General features: G+C 43.7%; 4 non-coding genes across 4 annotated transcripts; 3 read left to right on the forward strand and 1 right to left on the reverse strand.

Moving 5' to 3' along the window:
* Positions 1-1,498: 1,498 nt before the first annotated feature.
* Positions 1,499-1,570, forward strand: Trnaa-agc (transfer RNA alanine (anticodon AGC)). The gene has a single exon. It is a non-coding gene; the product is annotated as a tRNA-Ala (tRNA).
* Positions 1,571-9,288: 7,718 nt separating this feature from the next.
* Trnaa-ugc (transfer RNA alanine (anticodon UGC)) lies at positions 9,289-9,360 on the forward strand. The gene has a single exon. It is a non-coding gene; the product is annotated as a tRNA-Ala (tRNA).
* An 8,926-nt stretch (positions 9,361-18,286) lies between these two features.
* On the reverse strand, positions 18,287-18,360 carry Trnat-agu (transfer RNA threonine (anticodon AGU)). The gene has a single exon. It is a non-coding gene; the product is annotated as a tRNA-Thr (tRNA).
* Positions 18,361-23,438: 5,078 nt separating this feature from the next.
* Trnaa-cgc (transfer RNA alanine (anticodon CGC)) lies at positions 23,439-23,510 on the forward strand. Its single transcript has one exon. It is a non-coding gene; the product is annotated as a tRNA-Ala (tRNA).
* The last annotated feature ends 1,546 nt before the right edge of the window (positions 23,511-25,056 follow it).

The following is a 25,056-nucleotide window of genomic DNA, read 5'->3' on the forward strand; positions in this document are numbered from 1 at the left end:
CCAGCAGGAGCGGCTGCAGAGGGAAAGAACTGCTATGATTCCTCCACTTACCCCAGTAGTTAGCATGGTGCTAGTCTTGGTAGGAAATTGTTAGCTAATTCCTTTCATTTTCAGACATATTGTCCTGTGCATTGATGCTAACCTCACTCTTCCATGGGAGAAGGTTGGTCCAGGGCTTTTAAATTCCACTGTCTTGCTGGTATCACTCACTTGGAGCATGATTTTAAAATCCAGTCCTATAGTCTGTGCCTTTTAATTGGATTGTTTAATTCATTTATAGTTAATGTTATTGGAGTAGCTGAGTTTGTGTCATCATTTTTTCCTTTCGGTTTTCTGCATCTCTCATATCTATTTTCCTTTTCAATTCCTTTTCAGTAGTAAGTGAATACTTTCTAATGACTGTAGCATTTAAGTTTAATTAATGTATTCACTGTGTTTAAGCTTTTTGGGGGGTGGTTTTTCCATTTACAGTATACAAGTTCACTTATTGGGATCACCTTGTTTTATAATAATTTAACTCTAGTCTTATATAGGAAAGTAAGGTCTACAAAGCTCTAGTCTTTCTATTTTTGTGATATTAATGTGATACACATTGCATTTATCAGTTGTAACTTAAAATTTATATTGCTACAATTAATTGCCTTAGTACCTGTCTTTTTCTTAGCCTACTATTGCTTTGCTCTGTGACATCCATTGTACTGTCTTTGGCAAATGTATCCCACACATTTATCAGTCCTGTATTATATTTTCAATCACAAAGCTGCACTATAAATCATTTAAGAAGAGAAATGAGAAGAAACATGCATTACTATACTTTATTACTTTTATTAAGTTTTATATTAGCACACAAATTAATGAGGTTCATTATGGCATTTTCATATAATTCACCCCTTCCCCATTGCCCCAATCCCCTCTGGTTCGTCCCCTCCCATCCCCCCAACCCACGTTTCCACTCTTATGTCATCTCTGATTATTTATGTCTATGTCGTTTTTTCACATTGTTTTTTTTATCTGGAGCCACAACTTTCTCTCTGAAACACCACCTTTAGTCTTTCAATTCTCTCAGCTCTCTCATTTTTCTTTCCGTTTTGGAAACAGTCTCACCATGTAGTTCTGGCTTGTCTTGCAGCTCGTGGCCATCCCCCTGTCTTCGCCTTCCAAGTGCTGGGATTGCAGAGGAGGTCCTTCGTTCCCAGTTGTGCAACCATTTAAAAGTAAGGAAGCGGGAAGAGGGGAATAAAGACGGACGGAAAGTATTCATCCGGCTCTTCCCGGGCTGGAAGAGGTGGCTGCACGCACTCAGGACCAAGAGCTGCGAACGGCGGCATTGGTACAGATTCGTACGCACGTTCCTCTGTGCTAGGCAGACGCCCGGCTTCGGCTTGGCCTTTAAATGGTGAAAATAGCGTGGCCTCAGGCTTCTGTTCCTGATGTTTCCAAAACCTAAGAAAAATCAGATTTCTGTCTTGAATGAATTCCCGAGAGCCCAACCGTGTCAGGGGGTGTAGCTCAGTGGTAGAGCGCGTGCTTAGCATGCACGAGGCCCCGGGTTCAATCCCCGGCACCTCCAGTGTTTTCAAGCCTATGGCTTACCAGGTTTCTTTTCTCCCCACAATTTCACCATTTTCCTTGCTCAAACAGTAAGCCAAACGATTTCACAGAATATTGATTTCACAAACCATCAAGCCCACTCTACAGCCGATGAGCTGGGTACCATTCCAAGGCCTTGTTATCACAACTGGAAGATGGAAAATCTGAAGATGCATCCAGGAGTGGCGAGCGAGCTGTTTTCCCACTCCGAAATTGCAAGGTTCTAAGGTGACTTGTATTTCCGGGGGAAAAAAAGGATCAAAGATTTAACTGAAGAATGGCACAGTTTCTCCAACGCTTTTCTGCTAAGAGAGTTGTTTTCACCGACGAACACCAGCATCGCGCTTTGTTCGCGACTGAAGTTCATTCCACGGAAGACAGAGGTTCCCAGTTTGTTCTAAAATGATCCACGGGATCGATTCAACTGAGACAGTGGCGCCCTCTGTGGGAAGGGTGGCGTCCAGACCCTTGGGGAGAAATCGCAATCGGAACTCGCAGTCTACAAAAAAATAAAATCGCATTTTAAATTGTAGTCCGTGACGATCGCTCACACATTAAAGTCTAAAAGGCATTTAAGTTCTAATGCTCTCAAAAGATTAAAAGGATAGACAATATGTATTTCTATTCCTGAATAACCTTTCTCCTCCTGTCTTTAACTTTGTTTTCCCATTTTGAGGTATTAAGATGTCTATAATTTCTGAATCACTGTACCATAGTTGAATATGTGAAAATTTTCTTTTTAATACAAAAAACTTTTGAAAAGGTTGCAGTAAAGATTGTGCTAACGTGTAATGTGATCTGGGACGTTTGTTTCTTTGTACTCTGCTTGTAAATGGGATCTCCCTTCACCGCTGTGTCAGGAGAAAATCGCCAAGTTCCAGGCAGGGAGATCCATCAGTCTGCGCCTTGAAAGCAGTATGATCAAAGCGGGAACATTGCGGCTATTAACATCGTTTCTCTGTATCCTGTTAGGGCTCTGAGAACATGGGATGGATTTCATAGGGAACACTTACTCTGACATTTAAGGAAGAAGAGAAGAGGAGACAAAGGCCCAGGACTGGGGTGGTTTGCATGGAGACAGTGGTGTTCAGGGTTCCGTTTCAGAGCTGTAAAGAAGAAGAAAAAAAGTCAAAAATTTAGCCTGAGAAAGCCATAGGAAATATAAGACAGAAATTCCAAATATATAATTGTGTATTTTTCTTTGTTTGTTTTTGAGACAGGGTCTTACTTTGTAGCCCTGGCTGTCCTGGAACTCACTCTGTAGACCAGGCTAAACCCAAATTCACAGAGATCCACCTGTCTCTGCCACCTGAGTGCTGGGACTAAAGACATGTGCCCCCCCCCCAAACTTTTGTCTTAATGAGATATACTTACCCCACCCTGCTGTTTTATTTTGAGATTGTCCTTCAACGAGCTCATCTTTTTTGTTTTGCTTTCTGCAGGAGAAATGAAAGATTGAGAAGCGTTTGTTATTTTAGTTACTTTGTTTTATTGTATTCTGAACCACACATATTCTAGGCAAGCGCCTAAACTACAGTCTAGCTCAAGACTTGGAAGGTCTGGTAGGTAAGGTGTCCTGAGCCCCTGGCCACCCTGTGCAAAGTGAAAGCTGTGTGAGCGTAATGTCATTAAGCCACCCTCCAGGTCAGAACGTGGTGCTTGATCCTCTTTCAAAGACGTTTCAGTTTTACAGTTATGTATTTCCGCCTCCTCCCCATGTCTTTCTTTTTTTGCCCTATAAAGACACTGTCTTTCACATTTAAACAAAGTGGGAGATTCTGGGCAATGTAACCCAACACCCTGTAAGACAACACACCAATAAAAGGGAAAAAAAAAGGCAACGCTCCAAAGAAAATAGAACTTCATGTTGTGTAGGTGTTTTCTCTGAACTGAAATACTGTTTTGTAAGACTGTAGAAGTAAACGACTTACAAGTCTCAGAAAGTTGAAAGTTACAGGACTTGTGGTGACTTGTCAAGCTACCTGGAGGCAGTGTTGTGAGTCCTGGTCCCTGCTGGGGTGGGGTCTTCAGTGAACTTGCTCCTTCGAGCAACTCCTCATCCACAGACCTGTAATCAACTTCAATAAATGCACGGGACCTCTAAGCTAGACTTGGGTGGAATCGTTTCTTTGGTCTGTGGATAGAGCCCTATCTGGAGTGAACAGATGTCTGTTCTTGTCTCCTCAGAAATGTCATGGAGAATTCCACCTTATTGATCTGTCAGTTTTAAAAACCAGCGCCAGCAATTACAATCTTCTCCCTGACCCGGATGCACCGGAAGTTTCCTGAGTAGAGGAAGAGTATGTGATTAGTTTTGACCCTCTGTTGAACCCAGTCCTCCCCAAGCTAAATGTACTCCGCTGCTGAACTCCACACCGAACCTGGGCTCTGACTTCTGCGATCAATGGTCAGTTTCTTAGAAGAAGCTGGATTTGGAGCTTAGTTTACTGTTTCCTCCGTAGGTGAGTGTTTCCATAATGCTATGAACAGTCTGAATATTGCCACAGAAAATTAACAATTCTCAGAGTGTTGGTGTACCTTGGAGAAAAGCAAATCAAAATTTTATTGTGAGGAATATCTGAAAACATAATTGAGTTGCGGGCTTTATTCACACACAATTTAGAGATAATTTTCGTTTTGTTCCTACTTTCTAGTACACACACACACAATTTGCAGCTTTACAGTGACCTCCAGCCTTCCACTTCAGTGAAACCTTCGATTTCTGTTTCCTCTTATCTGTTGTACCAGACTCATGGTGGTGGCCGAAATGATTAAGCGGGTACAGTGTTTCCAAGCTCAAAAGAGGCTCGGGGTAAATTTCAGAGCACAGACAAATGAAGGAAAGAAGACACCCTCTAGACGTCTGTCCCAGAAAATGGACTCCTGGTATTTTATGTTTGAAATTCCAAGGCAGAGTGGATAATCACTGTAAATTACAAGGGTTCTCAGAGGAAGTTCACTCTAAACATTTTTTATGGATATAAGAAAATGAACTCATGCTCTCTCAGTGCCAGAGCACAATTCCGGTTTTCTTCCACCTTTTTCCTGCTCCTTGAGATAACTGTCACCCACAGGTATTTATGTATTTATTTAACTGTTTAGTGTTTTTTCTTGAGGCAAGGTGTTGTCAAATAACCACGCCTATCTTGAACTGGCTACGTGGCCAGCGCTGATCTTGCATTCTTGCTTTCCTGCCATGCTAAGTGCCGGGATTGCAGGCAGCCATCCCAAAGAAGGGCTTCACCCATACCTATTTAGCTCAGCGTACACGCAGCTTTCTTCATGGTTTCCATTACCTGCTCACAAAAGTGGTCAACACATGATACAAACTGTTCTTTAGAAAGCTACACCATTTAGACCTTGTGCTGGTTATTTATTTATTTATTTTAAGTTGACAGAAAAGTAACTTAGGAAGCAGAAATCCTCAGTTAGGAAATCAGCTCCATCAGTTTGTCTTGATTAATGATTGATGGGCTGGGCCACCCCTGGGAAAATGGTCCTGGGTTATATAAAGAAAGTAATCTTAGAGGCCACAGGGAGCAAGGCAGTAACTGGTTCCTATGTGGTCTCTGCTTCTGTTTCTGCTTGAGTTCCTGTCCTTGCTTCTTGTTATGATGGAGTCTAACTTCTAAGATGTAATAAACCCACTTTCCCCTAAGTTTCTTTTAGTCATGGTTTTATTGTAGCAGTGAGGACAGACCTCATGAGCCACAAAACCATGGCAGAGGAGAAGGTGCACACACACACCACACACACACACACACACACCACAGCCAGAGTGTAGGAAATTGGCTGTCAACCTGACCACATCGGGAATCAACTAAATCCCAAGCATCTGTCACTTCTGTGAGGGATTTCTTGATGGGATCATTTGAGATAGGAAGACACTCTAAATCTGACCCGGTCTGGTGACAGCCCATAGAAAAGGACATGGAGGAAGGAAGCTTTTGTTTTTTGTCTGCTTGTCTTCATCCTTGCTGGCAGGTTTATCTGTTTTCTAGTTGAGACATTCCTTCGCTGGTATTAGAACCTACTTCTAGACTGCACTGCAGACTGAAGGCCAGCAGCTCTCCAGGAGTGCTTTGAGACTCCGGCTCAGATTGTGACTGCTGAGCCGTAGCGTCTCATGGACTGAACAACTCACGGGTTTTTGGACTTCCCACCAGGAAACAGCTTCTGTTGGTCTACCCAGTGCACAGCCTGTAAGCCACTCTAATATTTAATATGCATACACTCATTCTCTCGGTTCTGTGTCTTTAGAGAACCCTGACTAATACAGCTGATAATAATAAATGCCCAGAAATTTGGTGATGAGCTTTTCACCGACTGACCACAGATCAAGAACAATATTCTTTTCTCCTCCTCTCTCTCTTCCTCCCTTTCCTCCTCCCCTCCCCTTCCTCCTTCTCTAAAGTTGGTGTAGCTATGCTTAAAAACACATACTATAGGAAGTTTTAAAACACAAAGGGAGTTTATTTTAATCCTAAAACACATTCCAGAATACAAAGGTGGTAGCTGATCAGAAAGGTTTCTGAATCATTCCCTGCCCATGAGTGGTGTAGTTCAGAGGCAGAGAGCAAGATTACCTCACTCAAGGATCTGGATACAACTATAATCTGTTATTGTTTTCCCTTCATTTGACTTCCATTTTCCTGTGACCTCCAGCTTCCTGCTTTTGCTGGCAAAACGCCCTGCCAAGTGCTAGCCCTGTCAAGTGATGCTGAGGCAGCAGCGGGGAAGTGATTCGTGTTCCTTCACTGAAGCCACTGCTATCAGCTCTGCTATCCACTCATTCTTTCCAGATGCTTCCAGACATTTTAGCAGAGCAGAGAACAAGTCATTCATTTGCCAAAGTTCAGTTCTTGTTAGCTGCAAACTGGAACTAACATGCTCACCATTCACTACAAACAGGACAAAAGAGGCAGAGGTCACAGCTGCCTAGGAGAGGGGCTACTGCCCTATGTCCCTCCTGAGGAGGTCTGCTCTCTGCGGTCCCACACACTTGGAGCTCTAGAGTTCGGCTTTGAAAAGCTCCCTTCTCAGCTCTTCATGAAAGACAACTGGGAGTGAAGTCACACTCAGCTACAGGAGACTCTTCTTTTTTCTTTCTTTCTTTCTTTCTTTCTTTCTTTCTTTCTTTCTTTCTTTCCTTTCTTTCTTCCCAGGGTTTGGTAGTCTCTTCATTGACAACTATGATACCTTTAATATTTGTATCTCACATCCTAAAGTATATACTATATAACTATATATATAAAACTATATAACTATATATATATAAAACTATATATATATATATATTACTGTTTTGAAAATTCAGTCAAAGTAATGTGTGTTCATCTCATACCTTTGGTTGCCCATCCCACTAAGAACATCTGTAAGGTCTTAGTTGACATAGTATGAACTTTATTTAAAGTATTACTTAAAGCTTTATTTAAACCTAGGATATTGTTAGCTTTTAAGGATTAGGAAATCCAGTGTGCTATATGCTGTTGCATTTAGAATTTATTTCTACTTTGATGCTGTGTATGTGTGTAGAAAAGGTGTTTTTACCAAAAGAACTGTGAACGACAACAACAACAAACTATAAAGAATAATTAAACAGTGTCAGCATAAAATAAAACAAACAAACAAACAAAAAAAAACAGTGTCAGCATGTATGGTGAGCTTGGCATTTACAAAGAAGGTTTTCCAATAAGAACACTCTGGGTTTGCACTTTGAGTAAAGTCCAGTGTGTGAAAAGAATTACTAGCCTTTAGAAGCTACTGGAGTAAGGGAATTTGTTTAACTCACTGAACTTTAAACAGTCCTAAGAATATCTTGAGTTTTCTTGTTGATATTTCTTGAGTAGGTACCTTTTTCTAGAATTTTCACATCATACTTCTGTGTTGGCATTCATGAAAGATAAAAGAATTATGGTACAATCTGCATGTAGTTAAATACATTTAACTTCTTAATTCATGAAGAAAACAAACACGAACAAAGTATTCCTTCTTACTGTGAATTCCTAAGAATTCAGCTGATAGTTCTCTCCAGGAGCCACACAATACAACGAAGTGTTTCTGCAGACCTTTCTAGCAGTGATCTCACTGCATCATAACTCGAAGATAGCACACCAAGGTAATTCTCCTGCCTTTGTACACACAGAGGCAAGCAAGCACACATTATCAATTTTGTGTGCATCACTTTGCTAATTGTTCCTTTAAAATGAAGAAACCCTGCAATTCATTATGTCCTGTTTTTATTATAAAAATTGCACAATGATTTGGAAGCCTAGTGCCACCAGACGGCTCTCACTTGCCAGTTTCTAAAGGGGCAGATAGTATGGACACCAGCAAAGGCCCACGTAAGGACAAAAAGGAAGTTACTAACCTCTAGGAACCTGGAGCCACCAATACATTTTCTTGTTGTTACTTTTCTCCTGTAGTTCAAACACAACTTTGATCTGAACAAACACTGGTGCTCATAAAAGCCATAGCAGCAAAGGTGTTTATTTGATTCGTTCTCATTTAAGTTTGTAAGTTTTGATTAGCTCTGTGGACAGTGACAGTAATTGATTCTTCAAAAATTCCAGGCCAGAGTGGGTAATAGCTTGAGTTCTGGGGTGTTACATCTTCACAAAGGTACCCCAAAACTGCTATACCTTCCCAAGTAGTCCTAACCCTAAGAGGTATCACAATCTCCCTTTCTGTTCTTTCGTCAGTTGGGATGTCCTGTTGGTTTTACTCAACAAGGTCACAATCTCCCTTTCCGTTCTTTCGTCAGTTGGGATGTCCTGTCGGTTTTACTCAAGTGCTCCCAGCGTTCTGTTGTGTTTCTCCCTCCAATCCTATCTTCAGTTGTCCTCCGTGTTCAACGCCCACCTATATCCCTGAAGCTGTGTCTTTTAGTTTGCCTCTCTGCTGCTGTGCTAAAACACCGGGACTAAAAGCAACCTGGGGACAAAGGGTTTATACTTAGTCTGCCAGGTAACAGTCCATCATGTCGGGAAGCCAGGGCAGGATCCTGCTCAAGTCAGGAAGCAGGCAGTCACGAATTGAAGTGAAGCAGAGTCCGTGGAGGAAGCTGCTTACTGGCTTTTCCTCACTCGATCCTTATGCGGTTTAAGCTCCCCTGGCCTGGACACGGTTACATCAACGAACAATAAGAAAATGCCCACGGGCATGCCCAAAGGCCAATCTGTTGGAAGCAATTACTCAACGGAGAGTCCCTCTTCCCAGTTGACAAAAACTACAGTACTGTTTCCCTAGAGACTGGCGGACTTCTCTTTAGTACTATCACCTAGGTGTCCTATATTAGATTAATTAATCCAGAAGCTTATATTAAAAAAAATACAATAAAGTCTCTTTCAGAGTGTTTTCTGACGGTGCCTTTCTTCCAGCAGCCCTGGCCATTTGTATTTCCACTGAGCAAATAACAGAAATCAAGTGGCCTGGGTGGGAAAAAAGGGACGTTCCCACCACTTTGTGTCTTGGGTGAAGGAATTCTGAACAACATGAAGAGAATCCAGCACTTGATTCCTTGCCAAGCGCAGTCGGAGATGCTTAAGACTCAAAGTTCGCTCCTTGTGTTTATTTAACATAGGTTCGTATTCTTTTCCTGGGTTTAGGGTCCTGCGTTCCAAGTATGCCAGTACATGGAGCAGATTGGAAAATTGAATTCATTTTTAGTGAAGTACTAAAGACAGCCTTTCAGGAGCAGGGGGTGTAGCTCAGTGGTAGAGCGCATGCTTTGCATGCATGAGGCCCCGGGTTCGATCCCCAGCACCTCCATTGGGAAGTGATGCTCCTGAAGCTTAAGAAGTGGTACTTTTCTCTTACACTTTTCATGTTTTGTGCATTCCTAACTGTGCTTCTCCCACTCAGAGAGATGTAAACTGTACGCTATTTTTTCATCTCTTCAATGGCACCTCACTTTCCATAACATGACTGCTTCTCCGCAAGGAAACAACTTTGAGACCATGTAAAACTGCGAACTCCAGATCTCTTGAAAGCAGAGAAGTAGGAAGCAAGCCAGCCTAGAAGTCACATTCCCCGGTGTGATTTCTCATTATTAAGATACTAGGAAGAAAGAGACCGAGAGAAGGGAGAAAAGACTTTTGGAAAATTCCTCTAGCCTTTACTGTCCCCGCCTCCTGTCCTGATATAATGAGTAGAGCCACAGGCAGAAGAAAATCCCCGCGGGTTTTGTTTTCAACACCCCCACTTGGTACTTAGTGGATGTAAAAAGTCAACCTAACCCTTCTCGGCGCCCTCATCGCGGCTTTTCTTCCACCTGTCCCCGGGGCCGCTTCTCCTTCGCCTCCCCAAGATCGCAAACGAACAGGACTTTCCCCAACTCGTATCCAGACTCCCGGGAACCAGTCTTTTCCCTGGGGCACCAGTCTTTAGGAGGCTGCCCCAAGGAAAGATTCTTCCCACATCTTCAGTTGAGAGTTTTCCGCGATGGGAGGAGAGGTTGGTCTCCTAAAGTTACGGCAGTAGCCTGAAATGAAAGAAAAATAAAAGGTCCCGAAGTTTTGGAAATAGTAGGAAATATCTATTCTTTGTACCTCTGCGCCAGCTGCGGTTGGAGAATCTGTTCGGGAGTTTGGGACTAGGATTGAGGAGATTATTGCAAAAGTTTAATTCACTTTTCAGTTCTCCCTCGGGATCTGAAATGCCTCCCTTGCATTTCTGTGTGGGTCTCAGAAGCAAGAACAACACTCCCGAGTGAAGGATGCCCCAGGTTTCTCCACCACAATTCTTTTTGGCATGTTTGAGTGCAGAGGCTGGGGCAGCACTAAGTAGAACTTTCACTTGGTGTTTCTTTTTTCTCAGTTTGGGGTGTGGAGAAAGCTTTGAGCGAGTGTGTAAGGTGCCGAGGTGTCTTATTTAACACCGGGAGGGCATGCCAAGGACCAATGCTTCAGACAGAGGGAGTGGCAAAGCCTTGCGGGTAAGATTTAAGGGGATGGCGAAGGCTTTTCTGATCCTAGTGCAAATATTTACAGTGTGTGCCTATACAGATGCTACTAACGATGGATCAGCGTGTGCAAAAACTAACAGCTGCAGTTTGCTCTTCTAGGGTGTTTACACCAGAGGCTGCATGCCTCCAGACACATTCTACCAAGGCTAGCTGACTCTCCCCTTGTGCTGTTCCTAAACCACTCGGTGAGCCTCCGTTATTGAGAAGAAGATGTGCTCCATCAAAGCAAGCACAGCCCAGGGATACCAACTTTTCTGCACGTGTGTCTGTGTGTGTCTTTCCCTCACTACTCATGGTCAGCCCCTAGGAAGTCAGCATCTCAAGCCATCTGTATCAAAGTTACCCGGGCGTCTTTCCTGATTCTGTTCTTTTGTGCTGATATCTTAGCAGTTCTGCTGGGCTGACGGCCTGAAGCTGTGATTTGGGACACTGGTATGATGATGTGGGAATACTGCAGTTTAACAATACTGGGGATTACCAGGAGGTCCAGCCTGTGACCACTGGATTTGGCATTATCCATGCCGAGGTCCCAAGATCCCCATATTGAGCTATTCCCTTCTCTTGGGAAGAGTGTCCAAAGTGTTGGTTCTCTGGAGACGTGTAGCGAGCTGCATGAAGCCACACCTGATGGCAATGTAGAGAGCTGCGTGGAGTCGCACCGGCTCCCGCCCTCCGCGATCCCGAAAGCGAGTGCTCTCTGTGATAATCAACTCCTATGGCTAAGGCCTGACTTATGCTATTATCATGCAATGACTGTCAGCTGCTTGCATATGCGTGGACCTATGGGCAATGCCCACCTGGCAATCTGGGGTTGGCAGCCCAGGCCTACTTAAGGGCTGGGAGAGGTCTGTCCGGAGAGAGAGAGAGAGAGAGAGAGAGAGAGAGAGAGAGAGAGAGAGAGAGAGAGAGAGAGAGAGAGATTTTACAATTGTCAAAAGGTCCTGAATAAAACTGCAGTGAGAAGAGCTCCGGTGGTCGTGTCATCCTTGCTGGACGAGGTGGGCGCGACAGTTGGTGGCCTGTACGGGGACAAGACAAGTGGTGCCGCGTACGGGGATCCTCCAAACCTCTCTCCGTGGAGCCCAGAACTTGCTGCAGTCAGGGGGTGCACCGGATAATCCTCAGGTAAAGACTGGGGATCCGCGAAAAAAGCGGGTTTTCCGCTCTCGCCAGTAGAAGGGAGAGTGGGGGTAATGAGAGCTGCGACTATAGCAGACGGATCAAAGTGAGAGCCACAACCAAAGTGGACGGTTTAAAGTGAAAATAAAAGAATGGGATTTTAGAATGGGCGCTTCAACATCACACCTGATTTTTCTGGCTCTTAATGAGCTGTTACGGAGCGCATTGGAAAGGTTTTTGACTGAATGTGACACAATTGCTCCTTGGTTTGCCGTCTCTGGCAATCTTAATGTGTCATCCTGGGACAAGCTTGGTAGAGATCTGAATTTTGCTGCAGAACAAGGTACGCTAAGGAAGGGAGTTAGATTCATGTGGTTTGAATTACCGAGACCTCCTGAGTTTGCAGTGGAGTGTGAGCAGCTGCGGCTCCAAGGCCAAGCAGCGCTGAGGGTCTGCGAAGCTGCAAACACCCAGGACCTGCCTTGAGGACCAACAAGGCCAGAACGCTAGGCCACTCCCAGCGTGTGCCTCCGGGCATAGAAGCGCAGCCAACCAGGGCTGTTCTGCGCTGCCACGCCTCCACCTTCCAGCTCGGTGGGGAGGTAGAGTCTCCGCCTCTCCCCAGTCGCTGCCGTGACCTGCGTCCAAGCGAGGCTGAAAATGGCAGTAAAAATGCAACGTCCCCGCTCAGCAGGAAGTAGCCAGAGAGATTGACAACGTCCAAATTCCCTATAAGGTAATTTAAGCGGGGTTCTTTCAGAGCAGCAAGCCTGCTTTCCTGAGTTCTGCTCCACTCCATGCACCAGTCTGGACCCAGAACAAATGCAGCTGGGGCAGAAAGGCAGCTGGAGCAGAGTTTTGCTAGGTGGCTGTGGTGGAAGGCACATTGCCTCAGCAGTTGGTGCCTAGCCTGGCAGATGCCACAGCAGTGCTAAGAGTATCAGCAAACGCAACAACAAGTGCTGGAGCTGAGACAAGCTGGAGCACAGACCCCACAGGGCTGCCCGAGAACGCAGCGTAGCTGCAGGGCAAGGAAAAGGCAATGGTAGTTTTAAGCTCTGCACGCCTCTGAAGAGTCTGCGACAGAGCGAAGTTAAATCAAGAGACTGCCCTATTGTAAGAGCAGGTACCTGTGGGTACTGTTTTAGCCAAAGGGTTGGTAGAATACCATAGCCCAAATGGGAGGTTGGGTCTAATGGTGATTAGGAACCCTACTGCTGGCAATCTCAACACCTGTTGTCATGGGCATTTATCTTTAAATTCTGTGTAAGATCAGACAACCCATGAGAATACAGCATATGGTCACTTAGCAGAAGCAGGATCAGCTGAGCTGCTAGGGAAGCCAAAGAGGTGCACGAGGAGAAGGTGTCTTCCATGCACTCAGCTGACAAGAATGAATGTGCCACGGGGGTATGGCAGCTGGGGTATGTTAAGAGAGGCAAGTCCATACCCTAGTCTGTCAGACATTTCTATCCATCCAGGGCTGTGTGTGACCAGCATTCAGTATGACTCATGCAGCTAATCTGTCTAAAGAATTGTCTAGATATCTTTTAGGTAATTGGTCTGGTGAATTCGAAAACTGGAAAAGCTTCGGATGACGATTGCAACTGTGAACTCCACACGCATGGATACCAGCCTGGCAGAAGGACTATCCTCCTGGATCACTCCATGGATCATCTGAAGGAGTGGGCGGGAGTAGGAGCCCTAACAGGCTTAATGGTGCTTGCCTCCCTGGTATGCCTGTGGTGCGTCTGTCACATAAGGGTTTCACAGCATTGCAATGCAGTTATGATCATTCAGGCCTTCACGGCCATTGAAGCAGGACAGTCTCCCCAAGTTTGGCTATGTATCTTAAAAGAGAAGCGAGCACAGGATGCGAGGCTTGCGCACTGCATTTGAGGTAAGCATACATCAACCTCAAGAAGAGCAAGTCTGATTGCATGTGGGTTGGTGTCTAACTCCCACCTCTGTAAAAGACACCGGACAGGTCTAGTGTTCGCTGGGTGGATGACACCTGGACGGACACTAGCACATGTTCCATTTTTAACAGAGATCAGACCTCTACTCTTGCCTGTAGCTTTACAAAACAAAAAGGGGGAACTGTAGCGAGCTGCATGAAGCCACACCTGATGGCAATGTAGAGAGCTGCGTGGAGTCGCACCGGCTCCCGCCCTCCGCGATCCCGAAAGCGAGTGCTCTCTGTGATAATCAACTCCTATGGCTAAGGCCTGACTTATGCTATTATCATGCAATGACTGTCAGCTGCTTGCATATGCGTGGACCTATGGGCAATGCCCACCTGGCAATCTGGGGTTGGCAGCCCAGGCCTACTTAAGGGCTGGGAGAGGTTTGCCCGGGGGAGAGAGGAAGAGAGAGAAGGAGAAAAAGAGAAGGGAAAAGATTGCTGTGAATAAAGTCCTGGAATAAACTGTAGCAAGAAGAGCTCCGGTGGTCGCGTCATCCTTGCTGGACAAGGGGGGCCGCGACAGAGACGTACAATGGGCAGAGCTGTGTTGCACGTACAAACCTAACTCCCACAGGTTTTAATAGCTTGGGAGAGTCCCTAAAGTTTGCTGTCCATCAAAATGGAATAATTGCCCATTTCTGTGAGTTCAAGGCCAGCCTGGCCTATGTGTGAGTTCTGGGCTAGTCAAGTTCCACAGACCTTGCCTTACAAAGACAAGAAGATAAAGAACAAGGTGGGAAGGGTGATCTTGTGACTTGGTAGAATGCGGAATGGGCCACAGTAATGGTCTCTGCTTTAAATTCTCTGTCCCGTTCAGGAAAGGAGACTCAGAAAAAGCAGAAGTTCATTCTTCTGTCTTTGCCCCAAATCATTTAATCAGCTGAGTGTGACAGGGGTAGACAGAGGTGCCCAGGGAAGGAGTTCTGTGGTTTTCATTGGTTAAAACTCTGTCCAGAGATTGAGTCATGGAGGAAACAGAACTGATTTCTACTCTACTCTGACCCTTTAGGAATTATAACACACTGCTGGTTTCTCCAAACACAGGAAATCTGGTTCCATTTTAGAAGCTTGATGTCTCCAACACTGTACTAGAAGAGACTGTGTCTTAGTTGCAGTTTTTATTGGCATGATGAAATATCGTAACCAATACAAATTTGGGGGTAAGTCCTCCCTTGAAGGTTTCTTCACAAGATGGTTTCAGGGGCAAAATTACCAAAGTTTCTTCAACTTCAAATTTTCTTTATTTTTAAATTTTATTAAATTAAATTTAAATTTTATAATTAAACAGTTTTCTCCTTTTCGTGCTGAGAAGTAATCTGCTATAAGCTATATGCACAGCCCTCCATTGTCTAAACAAAAGACACTCTTCCTTATTAGGGAAGTGAACCCAGGCCTACCAATGTATATCTCCAAAGCTCAGTGGATGACTTTGTCAAAACATTGCAATGGGAAAACCCGTGAGAGACAACAGGCAGCAGGTACTTAAAAGAATAAAACCATGTAATTGCAATTGTTCAGAAAGTGCCTTCAAAGAAAGGTCGATTTGTGTAAGAAAGTCATATAAAACACAAAGCGATAAGGTTAGACTGCCTGAGGCCAGCCAACACTGAGGTAGCAACTGCTCTGTCCTGGAATGGAGTTTAGATTCCTGTACATGACTGCCAGCCTCCACAGAATCCCAAGTCTTTTTCCTATGATGTTAATGGAAAGGAATTTAATTTAAGTAGGTTTTTTTTTAAACTAGTGAAAAATGTTATTGGTGCTGGGGGTTGGACACAGGACTTTGAGCCCAACACTGAACTTCACCCCAGGCCTCTCTTTACCTCTTATTTTGAGACAGGATCTCACTAAGTTCTCCAGACTGACCTTGACTCACTCAGTAGCCAGGCAGATCTTGAGTTTGCAATCCTCTTGTCTCAGTCTCCAAAGTGGCTGAGATTATAGGTCTGTACCACCAAGCCTAGCTAGGTAGGGTTTCATTAATGGCTTAATATGTTGAACCTAAGGTTGTCCTGGTGAAAGCGGGAAAAATTAAAGATATTCAATTCTGGCCCTTCTTACTCAGCTATTGGGGAGATTTATGTGAAATGAATTCAGAAGAGTAGTGTGGAGGGGTAGACTTCGAGAAATTATTCTGGACATAAAATTTGAACCTTTCAGATTATAGAGCCAGATCACTGATTTCAGCCCAGAGCTGAAACCACCAGGAGACCCCGTAGATAAGCAAGTTTGACCACATCACTACTCGCACAGACATTTTCCCCCTTCGGAATTTGAAATTCATAGCATTCCTTCAGAGAAATCATCCTCTCATTCTCTCATCCTGAATAGGCCTGGATGCTGACTCTGCGTTCCCCTGCCTTGTTTGTCTGAGACAGTTATGCGCAGCTCAGGTTTGCCTCCAACTCACTCTGTAGCAATGGATGGCCTCGAATCCCCTGATCCTTCTGCCTCCACCTCTCAGGCGTTAGGATTTCAGGTATATGCATCCCCATCTCTTCCAATACTTTTGGTAATTGGTTTCAATTACCGTCAACCGTGAATGAGGGACTGAAGTGGGAAAAGGGGAAATAGGTGTTTTCTCCTCATTCTGGAGTCACACAGTTGACAGAGGCACGGCCAAGCCTTTTCAAAGATGGATGGTGCAGCACCCCCTCCATTGTGTGGGAATCGAACCGGGGTCCTCTCGTACTGAAGGCTGCACTACACCCCTGAGCTGCACGGCCAGCATGTTTCCTTTCCTAGACTCCGGAAGACTGCGAGCTGGGGGCTGCGGAATACAGCCCTGTACGTGTGCTGATGGAGCAAGACTTGCAGGCGCCAGGAACTAGCATTGGAATAAATACGTTCAAAGACAGTCTTCTGCCCAGGGATAGATTTGCTTTAGGATGAGCAAGGAAAAATGTGACTAAAGACAATTTAAAGTTGGAAAACTTGGATATTTTTCTGAGGTATGTACAGTGTTGATGGAGACAAAGAAAAACAGTGTGGAGTCCAAAATCATTTGACTCCCATAAGCTTAGCCTGTAGTCCACCGCTGAGCCACACAACCAGACTGATCTACTTAGCAGCGAATGTGATTGGTCTCAATTTTAGTTGTTTTCAGGCTTGATAGGAAGGATTTGAATTCCTGATTTCCAAAATAAAACCCAGACTCAGTCCTTTTCCCACCTGCAAGCTTGCCATTAGTTGTGGTTGCTCTATTAGAAAGCATCCTTCTTCCTTCCCCTTCATCAGTCCATGCCAAGGTCTGCTGCTGTGACTCTTTGAGATCCCTTCCTCCCATAAGGAGGGTACCAGAATGTGCTCTGCATCAATGATTTTTTCTTTTGGTTGTCTTTAATTCTATGCACAAAATTGTCAGCAAGACAAAAGATACTGGAGAAAAATCACCGAGTTTATCTACTGCTATGTATCAAACTACCGAAAACCAGGCGATTGCAAACAATACGCACTTGTTTCATACGCTCACAACTGTCTGTCTATGTTGAAATTTAGGGCATGGCCACACTGAGCATTTCCTGTGTAATTGGGTTGGGCTTCACTTATGTTGCTGGAGCCCCATTGCTGCACTCTGTGTGTGTGTGTGTGTGTGTGTGAACTAGGCCTTTCTCCTTTTATGTTCTGTCTTAGGGTTTCTCACAGTTGATGGTCACCTACTATTCAGATTTGTTTTGAGGATATTACTCACTCAAAAGTTACTTCACAATCTCCAAGAAAGGTTTGCCCCCTTAAGTTAAAACGTGACAGAAAGCTCTCATTCTTCCCCTTAGAAGTGAGGTTCCAGGAGGTCTCCAGCATCACATCTTTGTAGAGACTCTTCTGGGAAGGATCTAACAAAGCCCACTCTTCGTGAGTGATGCTCACATGCACGTCCTCAGAAATAATAAACACCTGAAGCTTAGCTCAGTCAGAAATAAGAGACTGAGAGCACCTGAGGCAGTCTTGGGCCAAAAGTTAAATTCACCAATGGAAAGAGACATGAAGAGAGAGAGAGAGGGAGAGAGAGAGAGAGGGAGAGAGAGGGAGAGAGGTGGGGAGACGGGAGAGCAGAGGTGGGGAGGGGAGGGGAAGCTGAGAAAGAACTCAATTTTTGTTTGAACAAGAACTGGTATTTTCATTTTGCTCTGGGCATACTGGGTTGGTACACAGGCTGTGGGAGCAGTCATATTAAATCAACATTCATAATATTCTACTACAACAATTTTTGGACATTTCACTAAAATGCATGTGCGAGGTCTACAGACTTTCTAAATTTCAGTTACTCATTCTTAGTTCTTTATATGAAATTATGACTAGAATAATAAAGATAATGCTGAGTGGGAAAATCCCAGTGGAATATCTAATTTGGAAAACTTTTAACAAATCAAAACCAAACAAACAGAAACAAAAAAACCCCAAATAACAACAAAACCCAAACACTTATAAAAAACGCCCACAAAGCCTGGATGGCACTGAATCACCTTTTGCTTTTTCCTGCAGTGCTGCCTGTGTTGGGCCCAGTGCTTCAAAGTTGGTTTGTTTTTTGTTTGTAAAGCCTTAGGTTGATGATAGTTATGGACATAGTAGGGTGTGCGGTAGGACTGGTAGTAAAACGACATCATAAACCCAACTTTTAAAAGCTGAACTACCCAGAGTTCACTTTGAGGCTCTGCTGGGATTTGAACCCAGGATCTCCTGTTTACTAGACAGGCGCTTTAACCAGCTAAGCCACAGAGCCCTTATGAAGCAAGGTGGTTTCCTCCTAAGAGAGAGTATAGGTAGGCAGTGCTGCAGACAAAGACTGTAAGTACCTGAAAACTAGAAGGGTGTTGTTCCTTGTGTACAGGTGACTGGGCGACAGTGACAGTTCAGCTTCCTTGGAGATGCTGTGTGATGGCTTCCTGTCGAGTTGGGTGGGCCCTTTGAACCGTATTGACTGAGCGCTGCTTCTACTACTTTTCAGAGTCACAGATATCTGTGCACCACACTCTGTAACTTTGCCTTATCAATGCCTGCACAGTTGAAACAATAAGGTTGGGCTTTGTTTATCAAGCTCATTACTGAATTACAAATATCTTAATCACTGAGCCCTGAGCTGGATCATCAGTATTTCAAAAACAAAAACGTAAGGGAAGGAAGAAAGGGTGGAACGGAGAGGAAAAGACAGCATTACTGAGTTAGAAAAATCCTTTCAAAATCAAGCTATAGTTTTCCTGAGTGAAGACTTGAGCCTCGGCCTACTACAGGATACCAACAATACATGAGATTGTCGGAGTAAACCTTCAGAATTCCCGTCTCACAGAAGAATGATCTCACAATCTGATGTGTAAAGTTAAAAACCAGCTTTGCCAAGACTCAGGAATGAACCAGGAACCTTCAGGTCTTAGCCACAGTGCTCTCCCCACCGGAAAGAGCTTTTATTTCATTTCTCGCTGTCAGTTTTCCTTTCCCTTCCCTTCTCTTGCCTTTTTCAAAGTATCATTAACTATTTGCTGCCCCGACCTTCCCCATTCAGAAGGCCCTGAAGGCCTCAGTGCTGACGAGAGCTCCCCCTGGCGATGTGGAGAGGATGCCTGGATGAGAGAGTTGGACAGGAATCCCACAGGTCTCGCTGATTGACACAGCTCAGAAAATTAAGAAAACTGAAGAAAAACTTCTTGAGGATCATTTTTCTATTAATCTAGGACTTTAGTCATTCACAATCTTCAAATTTCTGAGGGTTCATGGGCAGTACAACTTTGCTGAAAGAAGATATATAAACATTACCAGACTGAGTATCAGTCACCAAATCCCAAACTTACACAAAAATAACCAATACAAAAAAAACCCTAAAAAATTTAAAAATGACATTTTTTTTAAAAATTTTAACCAGAACTGGAACTCACTCTATAGAGCAGATTGGCCTCAAACTCAGTGATCTGCCCACCTCTGCCTCCTAAGCATTGGGATTAAAAGCCTGCCCCACCACTACACCACTACCCAACTCAAGATTTTATTATTTATTTATTTATTTATTTATTTTGGCTTTTCAAGACAGGATTTCTGTCTTTGAAGCCTGTCCTGGAACTTGCTCTGTAGACCAGGCTGGCCTTGCACAGAGGCCTGCCTGCCTCTTGAGTGCTGGGATTAAAAGGGTGAGCCACTGTTGTCATTCAAACAAACAAACAGTAGTCCATGATATGGTATTTAAATCTTGTTTAATTGCAGCAGTCAGAGAAATGTTTTCAGACATATGGCAAATGATTTGGAGTGACTTCCCCTGATGTTTAATTAATACAAGAAGTTAGCAGCATCACCCCAGAATTCATTTAGAGTCAATGACGGTTCAAAGTAATTGAAGAGCCAACTGTGTGAATCATCTATGGCCCAACATTAGATGAGGAGACTGTTTTTAAGACGTTAAGAAACAGTAATTCATGAAAGTATGAGGTAAACTCTTTGAACACACACTACTAGTGAGTGTAAAATGTGAGCAGAAGACAGTTTGTGGAGACTCTGAAAGTGTCGCGTTATCAAGCAGTGATAGTGTAAGCATCACCAATAGTGAATTCTTCCTACTACATAGAGAAGACCAAGCCATTGTCATTTCCACACAGTGTCAGATATTAGAAATGGAAGGTTCGTTATCTTTCCTCAAGCCTCATCTTACTCTGTCTCTCTAAAATACTTTCTTCTTATTTGACACAGAGAAACAATTTTACTTCATAACTGAGTTGTATGATCAAAATTATGTGGGTTCATCAAAGTTATTGCTAGGATCACAAGTTTAGATGCTAGTAGGGAATGGTAGCAGGGAATCATCCAGAAGTACAAAGCCAGTGCCCCAGCTAAGTGTGGCCCTGTGGTCATACCCTCCTCTGAGCTTCTACAAGGCCTCCCTCTCCCCTCCTTTCCTCCTCCACCTGCCCTTTCTCTTCCCTCTTTTCTTCTTCCCTCACTCTCTCCCCTCCAACCCCTCTCTCCACCACTCACAGAAAGGACACATAGAAGAAGGAAGGTCAGCACAAGAGGGAAGACATGTATATTGATAACTCTATTAAGTCGTTTTGAACTTCATGTGTGTGTGTATGTGTGTATACATATATATAGTATGTTTTCCATAGTATCATATTATACATGGTAAGAGCATATAATTTGCCAAGACAAGTAAAATATCTAAAATAATAAATGTTACACCTTATGAAAAAAGGCCAAGTTTATATAAATAAGCAAAAAATAGCCTTTTAAACCTCAAAGGGGCAGGAAACATGCTGAGAAAGATGGCGGACATGTAAGTAAACTAAGAATTGGAGGTGGGAAATCTGGACACAAGGTCTTCAGCCTAAAAGAAAGATTTGCAGATGGAGGAGCTGCGGACTCAGGGTCTCAGCATGAGAAGCCTCTCCTGAGCTACACTAGCAACGTCAAAACTTGCTTCATAAATACCCCAGGATGGTCTTCCTATCTGCAAGTTTTCAGAACCTAAAATAGGTGGGTTACATAGATCCCTTTTACACAGGTCTGTTCTTTCCAAACCTGCTAGACTGTGTTTATCTCTAAACCACACCAAACGAAGGCTAACAATGCCAAGGTCCAGATGCTGCACTCTTAGCCCTGAAATCAACTCCCAAGGTGATGCCAAGAGGGTCCTCCCATTGGCCCACCTGAATTCTAGATTCTGTAATCATCCACAACTCAAGTAACTGGACAGTTCTCTATAGATTTGCTTTTGGAACTGTGTTTATGTCTTTCACATTAATATTTAAACACTGATTCAACACAGAGAGAGGGAAACTATTTTAAATTTGAATGCCAATAAGAAAAAAAACAAAGAAATAAAACATTATGAAATAGAAATCAAAATACATTATATACATGTATGAAGTTGTCAAAGAATAAGTAAAAATATGACACAATAGAAAAAGAGGGTGAGCCCAAGTGGATGTTTGTGTGGATCTTTGACACAACTGCCTTTTAGATAAAAATAGAACCACATTTGAATTTTGAGTTCTGTTTAGTATATAATTTTAATTGTGTGTGTGTACGTGTGTGTGTGTGTGTGTGTGTGTGTGTGTGCAAGAATGAAGTTGATGTTAGAAGCCAGTATTATTATTGTGAGAGAGGGGATACACAAACTTTCCCCAAAGGCAAAGGACAGCTCCATCCTAGCTTTGTGTACCGAAACAGTGCAAGAACAATCGCACACAGAGAGCAGAGCCAGTCTTATATATTGATTACTTGGTATGAATACCACGAAAACGAAAGCAATGTTCTGGAGGAAATTTTCATTGAAAGAGGGGCTAGGATGGGGAAAGTACAATCTGAGCCTAGAACATCATCCCATGCCAGAATATAAGGAGGTGCTTAGAAAATAACGGATGCTCAGAAGGTCCCAGGATCTACTGTAGATTTCAGAAACACAAAGAATGAAACGAGTTATTGGACAATAAAAGGCAATGATCTATACAATACAACAAGAATACCCGAGTCTACATTGATATGAAAGGGAAAGGAAAGGAAGAAAGAGGGGAGGCAAGTTTTTCTTATGATGGCATGCCAATACGCAAATGTGGAAGGAATTTTGACCATCATGCAACAATGGATTCAGACAAAGCTTATTTTTGCGATAAGGGCTATTTGTGCCAAGAGAGGGCCTTATGAATGCTAGGCAAGCACTCTACCACAGAGGTATATCCTTGGCGTCGGACAAAATTTATCAGTCAATTGTAAAGCTATAGATAAAAGTCTGAGTATGAAAAGCTATGTACGTGGTTTCAGAGAATTTGCCATAGCGTTCCGGGTAATCTTGGCTGTGAAGGACTTAGGGACCAGCACCCAACACACGCGTCCTTAACTTCAGACACAGTGGAAGTCAACACGGCAGACTAAGTCGTGGCAACTCTTAATTTGTTACAGGGATCAGATTCTGTGACCCAGATTGGTCTGAAACTCAATATGTGGTCCAGTCTTCTTCAAACTCAGCACTCCTGATGCTCCGGAGTACCTTCACCACCAGGCATTGGATAGTTGGGATATCAGATTTATCAAGTGTGAGCGAACAGTACTTTTTCCTCCGCCTGGGACATGTCTTATTGTCTTGAGTTTTTCACAGGCTGCTTTTTAATTTTAGCGGAGTCCAATAAACTAATGAACGCTTTCTTGGAGCGTGTCTTTGATGCTCATTTCTCCTTCTGAAGAGCCACTGCTCTCTGCTGAACCAAGAAACCGAACCATTGTGTCTGCGGCTGCGGCAGCGGAGCCTTGGGCAGAGGTGGCACTTAGAGGCTGTCAGTGGTGACTGAACCTGTCCGAGATCCTGGTCGCTAGGATCCTGGGTGAGGTTGCTGCAGCCGGAGCCCTTCGATGGGCTGCAGAACCTTCTAGGATCCGTGGTGACGCTGAAGGACACAGGTTCGTGCTTTGCGACCAGGTCAGGTGGGCTTAGCCCTTGCCAGTGTGGACAAAGACCAGGGCAGATGTTCACGTTTTCATCCTATAACATTCTCACAGTTCCTTCTCCGGGCTGGCCTATCTACATTTGTAAATTTGGGCCTTTGAGTTGCAGAAAATGCTCCAGAATAGGAGGTGGGAATCCCTGTTCCCTTAGTCCTTACTGCTTGTACTTGGAATGCGCATTGGTCACCAAAAAAATCGGCAGTGCGGAAGTTTTTGAGACTGTTTTACTCTCGGTGATTCTGAGACTGGAGTTGGGGGCTATGGTGCAGCGGGAATTTATCCTTAGTAGTTCAATCGTGCCCTCCCGCCCCACCAACGCTCAGGTATAATACACTGGGATTTTTAAAAGATAGGAATTGTGTACGACCACTAAGCGTACTGGGGGATGTAGCTCAGTGGTAGAGCGCATGCTTCGCATGTATGAGGCCCCGGGTTCGATCCCCGGCATCTCCACTAGTTTTTGTCCTTTTCGAATAAAATATAAGTATAAATAAAAATAAATATACACATATAAATTTCTTTGTCCTGAAAGCTTCTGTAAGTTTTTCGTGTCCGCATGTTTATTTCGTTTCTATATAACTATCTAGACACCACGACCTTCTTAGAACTCTGAGGTGGTTGTGAACACAGGAGGGAAGTGTTGTTGAACACTGAGAGAGCATCCCAAAGGAAACAAGGGTACTGCCAGCTCAGCAAGGGGATAGTCAGTAAAAAGAAAATGACTCCAATTTATTTTTGGGAAATAGTGGGAATGGGAGACGTAATAATATCATCCATTGCTATCATTATTGGGAATTGTATATAGGAACTCAGCGGTCCCTTGAATTGAGAATTTCTCACACATTGGAGGCACTCCTAATCAGTTACCATTTTATTTCTCACTCTGTGACTTTGGCCCTTATTAATGGCTTCTGCACAGGACAGCTGAGCATGCTCAGTGTGAGACAGCTAGGAAAATGGTGGCGCTGCGCCTGGAACCCCAGTTTCCTAGAGACTGAGGCAAAAGTCTCAAAAGTTATTGAACAATGCCTGCCTGAGCAACCTAGAATAAACGTTAAAAGCCAGGTGAATGGTGACAGTCCACAGGTGCTGGGCTTGCCTGCCTACCCGGCAGGAGGCTCTAGGTTCAGGCCCCGCCAACACCGTCATATCACTGAAAGACAGCTGGAGAGCAAGCTGATGGAGACCCATAAATGACTGCGGTCCTGAGAACCTGATTGAGCTTGGATTTTGGACACTGAGTTACTCGTTCTGAGGATCCTGGGTTCTGTGTCGTAACGGTTACGGAATAAGGCGGGAACTGGAGCAAAGAGTTCGAGTTCTAAAGCTTAGTGTACGTAATCTCAATGTTCCTTTTCTACTGAACATTTTTTTTCATCAGTAAATAACCCAGGAATACAACTTCTGCTTTAATTTACTTTTAAACTTGTCTTTACTTGTGGAAATACGCTTTGAAAGTTGACTAAGAATCACTGACTACATTGGAAATGAGCTTGAGCAAGAGGAGCATGCGCTTGGCTTTAATTCAGCATCAAGTATCTGCACCTCTTTGTATTTGCTTCATTCATAGACAATGTCTTTAAAGGTACAAGAACATGGCTATACAATGCTGTTTTCTAAACAGTCATTCTAAGCATTCATGCGATTTTTAAAATTCTGTATGTCAAGCTAATTTGCTTCTATTTCTCGTACTAGCTAGGGATTTGTTGGTTTGGAAAAAAATTTATGTATCTAGTTTAAAAGAACTGTGTTTTATTCCAGGATAATAAAGAACAAGTTATAAAATATTTTGTTGAAAAGGAAGGGTATTGGTTTTGCTGTGTTAAGAAGCATGGCTTATCTGCATGGCCGACCATTCACTGTCAGTGATGGGGTACACAGCTGCCTGACCAAAACAAAGTTATAAAACTAATAATGAAAACCAAGGAAAGACTGTTAGGAAACAACCAAGAGCCACGACTCTGCCCATCACACTTAGTTACATGAAACCCAATCTTCC

This window comes from Chionomys nivalis, chromosome 13 (genome assembly GCF_950005125.1).
Source record: "Chionomys nivalis chromosome 13, mChiNiv1.1, whole genome shotgun sequence".
Taxonomy (NCBI): Eukaryota; Metazoa; Chordata; class Mammalia; order Rodentia; family Cricetidae; genus Chionomys; species Chionomys nivalis.